At 38.3% G+C, this 13,380-nt stretch overlaps 1 protein-coding gene across 3 annotated transcripts in view; it reads right to left on the minus strand.

The window, feature by feature from the left end:
- Positions 1–13,380, minus strand: part of Reph (Regulator of eph expression) — a 312,486-nt gene that overhangs the window by 245,202 nt on the left and 53,904 nt on the right. For all 3 annotated transcript variants that reach the window (XM_089841098.1, XM_089841079.1, XM_089841088.1), the window contains exon 5: positions 8,049–8,142. The gene's annotated coding sequence lies outside the window, so the exon portion shown is untranslated. The remainder of the gene's footprint in view (positions 1–8,048; positions 8,143–13,380) is intronic.

Below are 13,380 nucleotides of genomic sequence, written 5' to 3' on the forward strand. Positions count from 1 at the left end.
AAAAAGTTGGATTTTTGCGATGAAGAATTTAATAATGTAATGGAAAACTAAATAGGATTGCTTTCAACTCGAGGTGATGTTTCTGATATAAACGAATAATAAATTTCAAAGTTTCATTCTTATTTATTTTTACTGATAAAGGTTTAATTCTAGTCTTAAAAGCTTCGATGATTTTTTTAAATAAAATTTGAATAAGCTAAATCCGATTAGTTATATAAAACTTTAACTTTGTAATAGAAAGCTCTATTTTTTTATCCCTACGCGCTTTTTAATATTCCATTGGCTTCCTTTTGTACGCGAAACTAAATGTAATATTAATTCACACTAGTTTATATTCACCCTAACTCAAAAAGTACTTAATTATTTTTTGTAAGTTGTTAAATTATGAATTGAACTTTAATAAATTTAGTCAATTTTGTAAGACATTTTGTCTTCTCTTTGCATAATTCATATAAGTCCCTTTATTTATCTTAGAAACTTTGTCAAAATAGCATTAACGAGTCAATCCACTTAATGAGAAACCCGTTTAAATATTCAATCTTTAAATGTTCTAAAGTACGCTTCAAACGAGATTGTTTGATTAATATTATAAAATAATTATGTATCAGTATTATATTAAAGCTTTCTTCAAAATTACTCCTTTGAAAAATTAATACACGAGGAAAAGCTCTTTTACAGGGGTGGATTGAAAATACCCGGGCTACTCTACCCCTATATTCCACCTTTCCCCGAACACTGATACGCTATACACGTGAAACATACCTACAGGCGCAAATTGCAAAAACATGATTCACAGAAAATGAGTATTTTTCTTTTCTCTTTAAACTTTTAAGCTTATTACGCGAGAACCCTTTTTAAGGTAAAATTTTGTTGCAAAATAAATAAAAGGAAATGAAAATGATTTCCTTTTTTTGCTAAAAAAAAATAAAAAACTAGATGGAAAACGAAACTAATTTCACTCTATTTAAAATTCTCGGTAAAATAAACGCTGCTCTATTTGATCTCCGACTAGACTGGAGTTCCAGGTATTTCAGTACCTTAAAAAAAACGATTTAAGAATATTCTACTTTTTTAAATTAAACGTAAAATATAAAATGCTCCAAAATTCATAAAATTGTGGAACATATCATATATAACGAAAAGTGGTTTAAATCGAGAAAGAATATTAAATTGATATCTTCGGATTAACCTACTTTTAACTTTGTTAAAAATAACTACTCTTGAAAGAGAACCCTATTTTTACAAAAAGAAACTGAGTCATCCAAAAATCCAATTTAAATACTCCTGAACAATAAAATTCTTAACTTCGTGGAATTCAAGACCAAATTTTAAGGAATATCATATTAAAAAAATAAGGACCTTTATGAGACTCTTTCTCTCTTAGTGTGTGGGGACACTGAACGAAAACCGCAAAAAGTTATTTAGACGTTTATAAGAAAAAAAGTCAAATAGTTTCCTCTCTGTCTGTCGAAGCGGCAGAGAGAGTATCCCTGAAAATATAGGGGGCGTAAAATAAAGTAGCTTCATTTGTTGGAAAAATAAAGCGTTTCAAAATGGAAGGAGACAAAGGGAGGCGATGAGATGGGTTCCATAGTATTAAACCCTATAAATCATCTACGAAGCTAGAGACAAAACAATCTCCAAAGCAGAATGGACAAGAACTTATCTCCCCTTCTCCAAAAACTCGCCCTCTCAATCTAAAACCCGACAAAATAACCAAAAGGTTTTGGGTTCTATTAGAGTCACAACGTAACAGTGGCAGCTACAAAACTATCAAGTTATTGTATAAGAATTCAAATACATTAAGATTAAAATATTTTTTACAAACCTTGGTGCGACTTTTAAAAGAAAACAAAACAGCCATTCTGTGACAATTTGGGTCTCTTCCAAAACTACAACTACGAATTAAGTCTAAAATTAATAGATATAATTTATTTTTAACAATTTCAATGCTGAAACAGATATTTCGAACGCTTTCATATCATACCTACATAACATTATTTCTCTAAAAATTTCATTAAAATGTTTAAGGTTTCTTTCCCAGGTCATAATTTCCACCCCAACTTGTTTCAAGTATTCCACAAGAAATAGTATATACACACACACATGTACAAACGCAAAGTATAAAACCACTAAAGGAAAGGGGGGGGTAAGGGGGAGCTGGGCAAGCCCAAGTTAATGGCCTTATTTATTTCGTTTGACTTTTATTGCCCAGAAAGCTTGAGAAACTTCTTTGGATCGTAATACCTTATACCTAAACAGTATACATCTATATGGTCACGTATAGAAGCCTTAAAACATATAATATATACATAGAAAAACAGAACAAAAAATGGTTATCAACTGTTGTCGCGAAGAAAGAGCCTCCAAATCTATAAGGGTCCATTTTATTCGTGTAAATATTAAATGACCTTAAAGTATGGCCACGACCATATCCTCCTCCTCTCGAATGGCAAAGCAATAATTCGCATAGCGTGCATAATCTCGTCAAAAGTAAAAGCGTCGTACCCCCCCCCCTCCTTGTCCCCGTCCCGATGAACATTTTGACGAGCGAGCGAACGAAATCGTGGGCAAATATCGGGCCTCGGACTGACCAACCTGACCCTTCCCTCCTCCCACCGCCTGACACATACACAGCTTAGCACCAAACAAAGTTAGCTTTAGATTTTTAATTACGTCACCTCCGCTTTTATATTTTCATGCAGGAGGGGGCAACAATATAATAGGCGCCTTTATCGGAATATAGATTAGCCATTACGAGCACGCGATATACCACGCGCAGTTGCAAAACAACAAACTGCCCAAAACGGGTCAGAAAATGGATATAATAACGACCTTGATAGATGGCATTGTTAAGAAGATTCTATTAAAGTGGCTTCTTTTCTCAGAGCGGATTTTCTGGTAAGTCTGCCCATAAATTGACGGGCGCGTTCTGAGGGTCAAACTGAGTGGAAAACATTGGACATCTACAACATGGGGAATCTACAACATTGAGATGCGGAGATACGGTCTCCCAAACAAGAGCAACTTCAGTCATCAGAGAAATATGTTGCATTGTACGCGTCATTATTGAAACGATATCGTCAGTGATTAAGAGAAAGTTTCCTCCTTTACCATTACATCTAAAAAGTGTCCTGATAATAGGTTAGGGGTGGTAAGAATGATATTGGAAAGGATTATAACTGTTTCCCCAAAGGGAGCTGTAGCACTCTAAAAATGAAAGAGAGTGAGAGAAAGAGGGCGAAATTTGACACTGTACTCGACGTTATTATTCTCACGGCGTTTTCTCATTTTTCCGTTTTCCGAGCTCCGCTTGTTGACATACCTAATTATAGTGGTCGCCGCCTAACTTGGAATAAACAGTTGCCCCTATATCGTCACGTGACGACCACCGTCCAATCAGAAGCTTCGTTTGGCGTAATTGGAAGGACTCGCGTGGATAATTTGTCACCGGAACTGTATAAACAACTTCCAGCGGAGCTGTTATATATATATATTTTTTATATTTCGTACATTAAAACTTTCACGTTTAGCGTGATGTTAAAGAGGCACAGTTTATAATAAGTACGAGGGTAACTTACACGCGAGACAAATATACGTATATAGCCGGAATTTGAATAATTGATTATTTCAAGAGGACGATAGACTTTAATTATCAAGGGTTGGTTGGCAAAACCCTTTTTGGCATGCAAAGGCAATCCAAAACACTTAGCAAAGTTTGGACAAGTTCTGTTTCATCCATAGCCTCGAGTCTTAACAATTTCATGAATATTTATTTAAAATTTGAGCTACGAGTAGGCCTTGAAGTAATAAAATTTAAATATATTTAGTTCTGAGCTGGCCTATACACTTAAGTTTTCAGTAGTATAATTTGTTTTCCAAGTTTCTGTTAAATGACAACCTAAACAAAATAGCAACCAAATTTTCTCCTTTCGCTTCTTATTATTAATTATTAAACAGTAAACGAGGCAATTAACGAAAATGGGCGTTTACAAACACGGGCAAATATATTTACATTTACGAGAGAAATATTTCACATCAAACTAATGTTCTTAGAGCGCGTGAAAAGTACATAATTTAGTTAATTGATGGAGAGAGTAAATCAAAGGGCTAAAAAAGGGAAGAAGTAAATAAACAATGCGGGGGTGGATAAAAGAAGAAGAAGAAGTCTTGGCGTGATTAATAGGAAATGTAAGGAATATAATCATTTTGTTTTTTTGGCCACTCATTGAGCTGGTCGGATATACGGCGCGAGTATATATGGAAAAACAATGGTGGCGAGTGGACAATCCACCCCCGTAGTTAAGCGAATAAAGAGGAACGAGTGTCGATCGGTGGTCTAAGAGGCGAGCAAATAATACGTCGGCAAAATAAATAGAAAAAGGGGCCAGATAGGGAATGGAGTGAAAAGAGCTTTCCATAAAAGGCCCATCTTCTTCCACGGCGGTCACTGACTAAGCCAAAACGCTTATCCGAAATTAATTTCGGCCGCCGTGGTCCGCTTCGGTCCATCAAATCGTCCGTGTTCTCTCCTTTGTCTAGGACCAAAACCCTCCTCCCATCCCCCTCGAATATAGAAGACTCTCTTGTCCAGCCTGGCCATCCCTTCACCCCCACGTTCCTTACTTCAACAGACCAGCGCGGTTATTGACAGAACTATCCACTCCTCCCTGTCTGCCTTCCTATACTCGCCGCCGTTTTTCCCTCATCCTCTAATAATTCTCATCCTCGCTAGCTCGAGAGGCTTAAGGATTGGAAGAAGCTGGGGGTGGAATATGGACCAGCTTGTCAAGATGTTAAGATTTAGAAAAGTGCATCCATTTTTGGGGAGATCTCAATTTTGAGTGTCAAAGAAGATAACAAAAACAAAGACAGTCTATGTCTAGCTACAGGAAAGTTTAACTCGGGAATAAAACTATCTCCTAGTGAAAACGTACTTAGTCTTTGAGTGGCTCGGTTTTCCCAAAGAAAAAAATCCAATTCAAGCAAAATACGTTTTTTAATGGAGTTTTTAGAGAAAAGTTGAAGATGTCCTACTTCTTTTTAAATTATCTCAGACTAATTTGATCTCCATGACACGCACGTCCCCTAAATTTGAACATGAGCACTAGTTGTCGAAAATAGCTAGTGTTGTATGTGGAATTGGTCTATGCCCCTATTGCAATTATCTTCCGCTAGGAAAGAGAGCTAGCAAGAAGAAGAAGAAGAAGAAGAAGAAGAAGAAGAAAGAAAAAAGAAGAAGGATCCTCCTCCTTCAATAGATGTAGAAGGGGCAACTTTTATATCTCTTGACCCCATCCTTTTCCCCCCATCCCATCTCCTATCCTCTCTTTTCTGTAGATTCTTTATTCTTTCGATAGAAAAGGGGTATTTTCTTGGTTCTTTTTCTATTTCGCCCACTGTTCTCGAGTCACGTGACCCTTTTGTCTATAGTCGAGGAAAAGTAAGACGGGGGGAAGATCTGGCCTATAAAGAATGGGTCACGTTCGCATCATTACTCCTCGCGAGTAACAAACCCAAAGAAAAACCAGAAGCCTCCTCGCAAATCCTAATTGGCGTACATTCGACAGATAATACCCATCTCTCTCAGACTAATAGAGTTCGTCTCAGCCTACCCTACCTGCCTCTACCGGATATAAGGTGCCCCCATTTATTGATTTAGCCCTCGAAAATACGCGGTGTAAAGTTCCACCAATGGAAAACGCCAAATGAGATGAACCGTCAGATTACAGATTACATCTGGCAAAAGGAAACTAAAAATTTTTCCAAGAAAATTATTTTTTCTGTTCTATTAATTCCACTTAATTCCATTAAGGTCTACCAAGCCAATAATGCCATAGCCGCTATTAAGGGAATTAGAAGTTTCTTGGAAAAAAAGTCGCGTTCAATTTGAGAGGATATCTTTAAAAAAGAAAATAGATACTGTATCAAAATAGTTAAAAACAGTGTTAACAAGATCGTTCGGAAATACTAGTCTAGGCCTACTATACTTTTCATTTCCAAAAAGGAGAAAATTTCTCCCAAAAACAATATTAATCAGAAAAGTTAAAGTTTACTTTAGGTTAGCTTCTTCTCTCGCTCTCTGTGTCGCTTTTGTTTCGGAAGAAGCTTTAGGAAGGAACTCTTACAAATATTCGAACAAAAGGGGCGAAAACTTTTGGGAAATAACATTGTAGACAAGGGGGCAAAAGAAAGCAAAAAGAGTTACCAAGTCTAAAACAGGCAAGAAGAGAGAGAGAGAGAGAGAGAGAGAGAGAGAGAGAGAGAGAGAGAGAGAGAGAGAGAGAGAGAGAGAGAGAGAGAGAGAGTAAACAGAATAAAGTAGCGCGCGGTTAATCAATCAATGTTTCGAGGAAAACTGAGAAAAGTATACCTATTATTATGCAAATTAATATAAATACCCACCCCCTTTTATCTTCCAGAAAGAAAAAAGAATGGATCGTTTTAGGTGCTTTCATTACAGTGCCTTGTAATTTAATTTTTTTCTTTTCTTTTCATTCGCCAAATAAACTTCACTAAAACTTTCTAAATATAATCCTCCAGGTTATAAATATGAATGATTCAGTATAGAGCTTAATGTTTTAAAGGCAAGCATAGCATAGTAGTTAATTTCCCAGAAATAGCTATCTCTACGAAGCTAAATTTCCCCTGGAAGTTTGCTAACCAAAAAGTCAAAGTGCTCGACAGAGCAGTGTCACAAAAGGCGCATCATTAGCACCGACGTCAAAATAAAACAAGAGTACATAAATGGAGTAAATCAAGGGAATGAAATTCCCTTGGTATTGTCACGCTCAGATTGAGTGACTACAACGCGTACGTACAACAATGGAACTCGAGCGCCAGCTAAGGTGTGAAGATCATTCATTAGCGTAACATGTATTGTCGATCGCGGAGCTAAACACGAATGCGAACTAGAATGGAACGTACAATTTCCCCAAATAAATACCAGGGAGTCAAGACTGTAATAGTATCAGTCGTCGGGATTCTTGGGTACGGTACAAAAGGGAGGCTGTTTGAGAGGCCGCGCGCGGACTGGTCTTGGCCCGTTAGTCACGCGTCTACGAATTCACGGTGGACATTACCCGAGAGAGGTCAAACGAGAGGGTTCGAAACCCTCCTGGTTCCCCTCAGGCCACCGCGCACGCCTCAGTGACCCCTTGACACGAAACGGCCATCGGTAAGAGAAATACCTCCTACACCCACACACTGAGTTTGACCCTTCCCATCTAAAATGTTCGATCTCTGGCTCTATCACTCGTTCCTTGTCCTTAAAACTCGCTTAAGAGGTGATCATGTTGAACTTAATGCATAGTAGCATATTTTTTTTCCCACTTTGGCATTACAAATATTAAAAATACCGAGTAACATCACCCACAATGGAACCCTAACCCTAACTCGCTCGCAACGCTTGGAGGAATCCACTCGGCCCTGTACCGGTTCCAACATAACCTGACTCAACTAGTAACGGATTGGATTAGAATAGCCTCGGTGAACGCTTAACATTTCGCTAAGCGAAGAACGCGTATACGTACGCGTTTACGACCATTTGTAGCATAGCTCGAGATTCGTGCGTTCTAGGCCTAGATAGTTACAGTATAAGACGATGTTGCAGAGAGAGAGAGATCTCGGGATGGACACGACCCGAAGAGCAGATCGAGCGTGCCGAAAAGCCCGATAAAATCCTCTCCGCTATTCTTACGAGATAGCGGAACCCTTGCCAATGTTCTCAAAGAGAACCGCGCTTCAAATCCTTTCTCATTAAAGATAGAACCGAACGAGCTGAAAGAGACAATACGCCCTCTACCAGATGCCCCTTTTCAGAAGAGAATTCCCGGGGTTCGCCTACTCCATAGCCCCCCCCCCCCAACACAGTTCCATTTTGCCACTACTTCTTAGGTTATAGTACAATACAATACCCTTAAAACATCGATGAAGCGAAATTGGACGTAATGAGTAGATACAAAATAGATGTTTTGAATACCGTGTCAATGTGGGTTATAGAATTTCACTTAGTCTAAGGTAAAAAACAATTCAAAAGTATCACTTACTCAGAATTTTCACTCGAAATTCCAGTTTTCATTGTCCAAAATCCCAAAATCCATGATTTCTCAGTATGGTGGGTCAGACTCACTCGAATTTTATCTATAAAAAATAAATGGTTTTAGCAGGAACAAATAGGACATCTCGAAGAACATTTTTACGTAGGTCTGATACAATCAATATAATGCCTATTTTACATACTTAGACGTAAGATCTATCAACTACCCTTAAAAGCAAACACCGATGAATCACTATAACTATACGCTCGAAAAAATTGAAAATTCCAAAAACCTCACACACTTATCATCTCTTTTTCTCGAGAAGAACCTTTTTGAATTCGGCAAGTTTATATTTGGGAATACTTAAAAGAGTGATAAAGCAATGGAAAAATCAAAAGCCAAAAGGTATAAGTTAAATCCCTGGCAGCAAAACGTGAATGGGGGGAGGGGGACGAGTAATAAACGAGATACGTCAATTTCTCCCCCTGGTGGGAATTCCCTCGCTCGTTGCTTATTGAAAACGCGAAGCTCGTGGGGGCGCTGAAAGAATAGAAGCGAAAAATATTTTTTGTGAAATATAGTGTTTACGCGTCTCGCCGTAACGCGCGCGCTGAGTTACACGCTTGACTTGGGCTATGAGAAGAAACTAGTTCTTTTACCCCCATCTACCGACCTACCTACGCATCAACTAACCTTTAGATACTACAAGCTCGAAATACTACTATATCACACTACTAGTAGTAGGAAGGAAACGGATGATTCCGCTCCTTTTGGGTTTTTATATTTTTGTGTTTTAAAAACCCGAAAGATCACTAGAGGTTTTCAGTTATATTGATATGGTTGTAAACTCCCGGTTATTCGCTTCTGTCTCGAAGTAACCACGTTTTCAAGGCGTTTTGCCAATCTTGTTATATATTTCTAAGTTTCTTTTTTGTTGAGGCCTTTACTGTGTCGGCGTTGCTTCTTTTTGGCTCTCAGGAGGAGCAAAACGTCGAAGTATGGCTGTCACCTTGTCAGCTACTTTGAAGAGGATTTATTTTGCCTTGTCAAAGCTAGCGTAGAGTTCCGGAAATGACCGGGCCAGAACTATTCGGGCATCCCTTTCTCTATCCCTTCCCCCTAACCCCCAACCCCCGTATACGTTAGGAAAAAAGAAAGCGCCTCCTTCGGGTCAACACCGAAGAATGATAGATTTTTATTCCTCTCCAATACGGCAAAGAACGACTACCCTTTATACTGCTATAAAGCGATGCCTAACCCCACCACTTTCTTACATTTACTTATTCGCGGAAGTAAATAACTTGGTGTAAAATGAAGATGGCAAATAAATTAATGAGACAAAACGAAAAACGTTTGAAATTCAAGTCGTTCCGCTTTGAAATTCGCTCAGTTTAGGCCTAATTTGAATTTAAAATTGAAAAGCGCGTGCTATCTAATCTTTCTCGCCAAACCTCACGTGGAAACGTTAACTTTCCTACTTCAAGTTACGTCATTCTGTTATTTCTTATATTTCTCGTTGGAAGGCGAGGCCACGCGCCAGAAGGATAGATAGATGTGTAGAGAAAGCTAACAATTGACACTTTCTCGCCTTCTTCTTCTGCTCTCCGTACGTCCCATTCCCTTCTTTAGCTTTTTTTCTACAGAGAAGCCGACCGATTTCATTGACTTTTTTCATTAAACGAAAATAATATCTTTCGTTGAGTAAACAATATATCTAGATGACAGACTAGACTCGAGGGGCGGGTGGCATCTCGGGCCGCGATCATTAAAGAAATATTAAACCATATATCAAAAAGGACGTGCCAAGGATAAGCCTTTTGATATTTTCCAGCCTGGATACGTTCGAGTGGTCCACTCGAATCCCAAAAAAAGGAGAAAACGAGATAAAGGGAGGCCAAAACGATCACGAATTTAGTTCAAAAACAGGCCTTGGCAATGCTCCAGTTGAACCGTGTGAAAAATTATTTAAGCCCATAGGCTTGAATTTAAAAATTTGTTTCTGAATCTTGTCATGGAATGTCACGTGGTATATAAATTTAACCCCGAAGCAACGATGCAAATAAATACACCACAAGGATGAGGAAAAACCTCAAGATTTATATTTACATGGAGACCTATGCAAAGGTAATAAGATCGGATGTAATCATTCACGGATAATTTTAATAACGTTTCCCTGGAACCCCACAATCCCCCCCCTCTAACGTCAAGAGAACGTATAAATCTGGAAGTACCATGGAAAAGGAAAAAAAATTAGCGAATTATCAGTTACCAGGAAAAGTATAGCGTGATACCACGCGACAAGGAGCTACCAGGGCTAAAAATAATAAACCTCAAATCTCGATGAGAAAATAAAGGCTGCAGGGAGAATAAGGCAGCTTGGAAATTCATTTGGGAGAAGAAAAAATATGGAAGGGATGTATGGGATATATATAGGTATAAAAAAATCTGCGCGCAACCGAGTGTAGTTCAGCACGTAATTAGAAGCCATTATTTTCCTTATTACGAGTCGTGTATCTCCCCAGACTTAATTAAAAACGCCCGGGTTTTGTTTCCCCCCTCGCACGCTTCAACCACTAATTTTCTAGTTCACGAATTTAAGGATGTGATTAACTAATACCCATATTAAAAAAAATATATACGTATTTTTAATTATTAATTATTAATAGGGTTCAAGTTATTCATCGCCAGATTATCTCGCGTAATATCTATAATATCATAAAGGTTTTTATAGAGCGCTTTTATAAAGTTACGAAACTGAGCTACGCGAGCCATTTATTATTAGGTTAAGTCGTCAACTTTTGCATTATCCTAAGAGGCTAGGGATAAAAATATATATTCTTTTCAGTTGCGCCTTAGATATTGAGTGTATAAAGCCAAGGCCCAAGTCACTTTCAGTTAGTTTGTTCGCTCAAAATATTTTCGCGATACATGTGGACCAACGGAAGTAAATAAACTCCGAAGTTACTTCCCCCTTTATCTAAAACTACTTCCATAAATTACAAAAGAAACGATGTTTTTTAACTTTAAACGCATTTACTACCGTTGCATCTGTAGCTGTAGGAAGGTAGAGAGAGGGGTAGAGGGTAAGCTTTAGCTTTTCTTTATTAGTTTTTCTCGACACACACAAAGATGATGATAATAGAATCTGCCCTTACCGATAAAAGCCCGCGAAATTTTTGCTTTCTATCCATTTTATTCCTGGCTAGCCCCTAAAACGAAGCGACATACGATTTTTCATAATGAACTTTGACCAAAGACTCGAGTTGAAAGGAGTTTCCCGAGCTATCCTTGGAAAAATGTATACCCCGAGCTTTGGTAAATGGTCAAAACTCAAGGTGAAATAAGCAATACGTGTCCTTTAGAGACGTCGTGACTCGCTCGCGCCCTGGCTATTCATAAAAGGATTTAACTTCGTTACTAACTGGGCGGACGCCCCTCCATCCTTTAATAAAACCTTTTAGAGGGGCAGATTCGAAGAAAGGTATAAGAGACGACCGACCAAAAGAGGAAAAGTTATATATATACCAACCAAGTTCGAGTGCCTTTAAAGCGAATATATCATGTATATATTTTCTATGGAAACAGGTCCTTCCCCCCCCCCCTCTTCCTAAAGGCTACTGACCCCTGCCTAGCTGCGGCTCGGACTATATTTAAGGCTTTCAAAACACGATTTTTACTGGAAATTAACTTATAAGCCGTTATTATTAAGTTTGGAAACTTATTTAACTACGTCCAAAGTGAATTTAGTTATACGACTCTTATACTTTGGAAAAATAAATATTAATTTGATTATCTTAACTTCAGACATTTAACTTTACTAATTTACGATATTTAAGGTTTATTTTTATAGGTTTCATTAAGAAATTTGTCCCCCTATGCTTTAAGTACAAACATTCTGAGCTATAAAATTTGAATTTCTTGTTTTTATTTGCGACTAATTGTTGTAATAGTGTATAATAATAATAAAGATTAATATAATTATCCAAGCCTACCCTGTTGATGAAGATAAATTACATCCATAAATGAGCATCTTCAAGACTGCGTTCGTACGCGCAACGATATACTGTTTACCATGTCCTAGACTCAATTGTTTCTTCAAAACTAATTGCACTTTAATATACCTTCCACCTTTTGTAACGCTCCCTTTGAACGTAACTATACAGTAAACCCTTTTACTGTAACTAGTAGTCGTCCCCCATTCATATTCCCGCTCTCATTTTCTCTTAATATAACTTGTTTTTCGCGGGAAAGTAAGGAAGTTAGGCGCGCAAAGGGCCAGTAACCCCACGTGTCCCTTTTAGATTATGGAAAAATGGAACGGAGAAGGAAGATTTAGATTCCCCCGTTCTACACACCACATCAATTCCTTGTGTGCCTCCACCAAGTACCGTACAACAGCGTCTCTCTTCAAGCAGGCGAACGGGCAGCTTGCAACTCAAACAAATTGTAATGTTGAAAGAAGCTAGAGGGGTTTATCCACACAGCCTCCATCTTCCTGACATTCCTTTTTCCTAGTTTTCCGAGCGTTCACCCAATTATAATCAACGTGTACAAAGCTAAGGGATATTGAGTTATTCAAGAATTGGTTGTACTAATTCTTCCTTTTCCCCCATACAGTTTCATTAAATCGAATGTAGTGAACTTGCTCTGTACCGTACAGGGTGTGTCAGCGAGGTGTTTTTCATTTTTCCAAAAAATGTCGGTTGTATCAAGAATAAAATAATCAAAAAGTGTTTATCCTAGATAAAATTACTGGTTTTTGATGTGCATGGCTATAGCTATGGAAACTTGGCAAACCGTACAAAGAAATAAATCATAATATGCACATTTTTTTATAGCACCCTGTACAACAATCTTTTTTCTCTTCTCCGTATCTAACTGGCGCGAATATGCGCGTGCTAAAGTGGCCGCGCGCGATTTGCGGCTCTCGGATTATTAATGGGATATGTCGGGGAGCTCGCGGAGAGAGCAGAACCAACAGAGCTCTAGCTGCCTCGCTCTAGCTCCCCTTCTTACACACACATACTCTCTTACTCTATTTATACACCGTGCTGGAAAAGAGTGGAGAGCTTGTTGCTCTCTCTCTCTCTCTCTCTCTCTGAGTCGAACGTGGAATTTTTCCAAAATCAGATCGTAATAGCTGGCCGCCTAGCCATTACAAGAGGAAGAAGAGCCTTAACACTGTCTTCACGTATTACTAGAGCTTGGGAATCTCAATTGAGTTGAAAATTAAAGCCGAGGCATAAATAGATTTTTTTTTAAAACCCTTGCTTGGTCCCGAACTCACTCTCTTTCATTCTAGAGAGAAAGTAGCGGCTTTCCCAGTCTAGTTATTGAATCT

This window comes from Phalangium opilio, unplaced genomic scaffold (assembly GCF_054372755.1).
Source record: "Phalangium opilio isolate 3A_F unplaced genomic scaffold, DU_Popi_V2 ptg000003l_1, whole genome shotgun sequence".
NCBI lineage: Eukaryota > Metazoa > Arthropoda > Arachnida > Opiliones > Phalangiidae > Phalangium > Phalangium opilio.